This window comes from Egretta garzetta, unplaced genomic scaffold (genome assembly GCF_000687185.1).
Source record: "Egretta garzetta isolate BGI_Z169 unplaced genomic scaffold, ASM68718v1 scaffold417, whole genome shotgun sequence".
NCBI classification, from domain to species: Eukaryota; Metazoa; Chordata; class Aves; order Pelecaniformes; family Ardeidae; genus Egretta; species Egretta garzetta.
The window spans coordinates 519,806-523,296 of record NW_009260227.1 but is presented as its reverse complement, the minus strand read 5'-3'; the positions used below and the strand labels follow the sequence as shown (position 1 = coordinate 523,296).

At 47.9% G+C, this 3,491-nt stretch overlaps 1 protein-coding gene across 1 annotated transcript in view; it reads left to right on the top strand.

The window, feature by feature from the left end:
* Positions 1-3,491, top strand: part of VAV2 (vav guanine nucleotide exchange factor 2) — a gene marked incomplete at its 5' end in the record, with an annotated part of 161,863 nt that overhangs the window by 36,759 nt on the left and 121,613 nt on the right. The gene's annotated exons all lie outside the window — the stretch shown is intronic.

Genomic DNA, 3,491 nt, shown 5'->3' with positions numbered 1-3,491 from the left:
GCCCGGGGTGCAGACCTCACGAGCTCCTTCCCCGCCTGCTGCCTCGGTGCACGGCCATTTACCAAAATGGCCATTGTTTTTGCAATGTGGCCACTGAGTTTCCAAGCAGGGGGATCAGGTAGTTTTAGGCCAGGGTGAAATTAGTGCTCTAAGGGTTTCTGAAAACTACATTTGGAGGGGGTTTTTTCTTCTCCCGCCTGTTCCTAGGTGCTGGCTGTGTTTGTGCCGTGTGTCACCCAGGCGGGAGAGGAGAGAGCGCGGTTTTGTGCTTTGCTGTAATTAATGGGTGGCACCGAACGCTGAACGAGACCCAGCTGCGAGGGAGGGTAATCCTACATGATTTTGACAAGCGGCTGTTGTTCTGCTATCTTTGCTTTTGACGTGAACAGCATCAGGGCCGGGCTGTTACTCTGATGGATGCTGGGCTCAGCGAGGCTGGTACGCAGGACAGTCGCTATATTCTTGGGTGGAAAAGGTGCTAAAAGATTTATTAAGGCTCTCTATTGTTTTACCTACTTTGAGGTACCAGGCATAAGCTGCTGGAAGGCATCTTCTGATTACCCAAAGAGTAGCTTTTCACTGCTGATGGGGATATATTATTTGATATTTATTGCCTAATTTATTTCTGGACCATTATCTGGAATGCACAATTGCAGGGGCTTGTTTTATGAGTTTTTTGATTTATGAAATAAAAGAAGGCTTTTGTTGTTCTGGGAATATGAATGCACAGAAGGAACCTTTTGGGCTGGGTAAAGAACCACTGCTAATTAAAATGCTGCTTTATCATCACGTTGGCTCTTGCTTTGTGCTGTTTCAAATTGCCTAAGACGCCTGTTAATGGAGCCAGGCGCTTAAACACTGCCGGAGCGCGTCAGAGTTTGGTTTCCTTTTCGGTCTGCTTAGGGAACAGCTATTCCTTCCTCCTCCTGTTGACTTTTTTGGGGGGACATTCAGGTTTGTGACTTGGGAAGGGGAGGTGATTTGCCATTCCCTCTTACCCCATGACAATGTAGTTTTTTAGGAGACTTTGGAAAAGAAGCTTGTCGCAAACTTCTGGGAAATTGGCTGAATCTTGCTTATTTTTATGTGCATCGTCATCTTCAAACAACCTTCTATACAACCTTATAAGATTTGGGAGGCACAGGTTCTCTGTACAAAACCCTTGCTGATCTTTTCCCCAATGCAGTTTTCTATCTGTTTGGGTGGGGGGTGTCAGCCGTTCAGGTCTGCACCACCCTCGATCCCTCTGGAAGCCCGTCACAACATCCCCGTTGTCTTTGCCACCTTTCATTCCCGCGTCATCCTCAGAGCTGTGTTCAACAGTGGCAAAGCAAATAAACGGGGAAGAACCCGCTGTTGACCGAAGCGCCTTTTCGGTTTGAGTCACAGCGAGAGCAGGAGTCGTCTCTAATCCATGTTCCTGCTGGCCAAACACAGACTTCACACACACGAAATTCTTCCTGGAGCTCTTCATTACTTAGCTCAATAGCGTTTTTTTGGTTCTAAGATGCTTACGCCGTATAGGAGGCTTTTCTGAACGGAGCACAGTAGCAGTCGACCATTTAATTACATGGAAGCCTTGGTGGAGTGGTGTTGGGTGGTTCCTTTCTGGATGCTGCTTAAGCAGTTCTTGCTCTCCTGCAAACCAGGAGTTACTCATGGCATTTGGGTTTGCTGCAGTGTAATTACCGAGTGGAAAGGCAGGGGCTTGTGTTTATGTGGTGCCGACCTAGACGTAAAGTCCTCGGAATCTGCGGGGTCCTTCAGGGTTTCTTAGTGTCAGAAAACCATGAGTGCTTTCGAAGAGGAAGAAAAATCCGATCCGTCAGTCTTGCCTTGACCAGCCGTTATTCTGACAGAGTTTTCCATCGCTCCCTTTGGCTTCTGAGCCAGGGCTTCGGCAAGGAGGAGCTGTCATAGGATCGATGGAGCCTCCTCCAAAGGAGCAAGTGCGGTTGGGGGCTGCTCAAGTCTGGGAACGTGGGTTTTTATCCCTGGTTTTGCTGCTTCCTTAAGCATTAAGCTTGGGAAGTTCCTGCTTCCTTACTGTCACTGGGATAACAGCTGGTGAAATGGGATCATGAACCATGTGGGCTTCTCCGGCTGAAATCCCTGTGGAGCTGCAAAGCTCCATCTCTGCCTTGGTGGGATGTCGGGTAATTGGCAAGTGCAGGCTTTTGCCAAATAGATGCGTCATGTTTCTTGTAATCTGGGTTGCAGTGTTTCCCAGTTCCCCAAGGGACTCAAAAGGCCAGTTTAAATTGCTCGCAGCCAGGTTTTTTTCCCAGTGTCCAGTTTTTAAGCAATCCTGCGGTGACAAGGCCAGGCTGTGTTTCATGACAGAGGTTTCCAAAAGCGACCCGAGATGCTGACCAGTATTTCTAGCTGTGCCCCTTTAAGACACCTTAAAGGAATATATTGCTCTGTTGTTTTCTACCAGTTGGCTCTTAATGTTTTTATCTTTAGTTTTTTAAGTCTTATCCCTTTAAAATGGCTCAAAAGCTCTCCGTAATCACTAGTGCATTTTGCAGAAATGTCGCTCCGGGGCCGTGCCTCTGCTGCAGGGTGCAGCGCAGCGCTCCGAGGAAGAAACCTCCCGTTAATATTGCAATATTGCCTCGTCCCTAATTAGGGTCTGATCTTGCAGGAGTGAGCACTGGGGTCCCCTGCAGGGGTGCTGGGCGGTCTTTGCTGGAACATCCTGGCTCCTAAAAAAGAAATAAAATAAAAAGCTCGTGTGCTGTTGCACGGTACTTCTTGCACATTTAGCAGCGGAGATGGTATAAAACGTAACTCTTATTGGACTTGCTAATTTATTGGCACCAGCTATAATGAGATAAAATGTACATAAATATGGATTAAACTCTTTATCACTCTATTAGTCAGCATGATGGTAGCAAGGTTCATTAAAGGGAGTTACTCATTTTCAGGAACTCGCAGTAATGCACTTTTTTTTTTTTTTTTTTTGAGAAAGATAGTTCAAATATTCATAAACCTGTGGAGCGTGCCATTTATTAGCCTCCCTCTCCTCTCTGCTCTCCTGATGTGTGTTTAATTGTCCTGAGTCTCTTCTGAAGTTCTTGCACTGTTTGAAAAAAGCTTTTTTTGCAAGATAGGGGTCTTCCCTACCCTGACCCGCAGATAAAAATGATGCTGTTCTAAAAATGAAAAAGGGAAGCGGCTCACAGGTCAGCTGAAAAACGGGGAGATAGTGATACTGAGATCAAAGTGGTGTTTTTTACACCGGTGGTTCTGGTCCAGAGGTTGGCGAGAACTGCACTCACCTCGCAGCTCGAGCAGGGCTCAGCGGCGAGGGGCCTGGCTCAATCCTCCCCCTCAATCTGTTGAATCCACCAAGGTCTGCTGGCACATGTGCCTGGTGGGTGGTGGGTGGAGGACTTTTACAGGGCTTGCCTTGCATGTCCGAAGCGCCGGGGAGGAGTCGTGTGTGGTGGGAGGGTGGCCCTGAGCGTGGCACGCTCCGGCGGCTG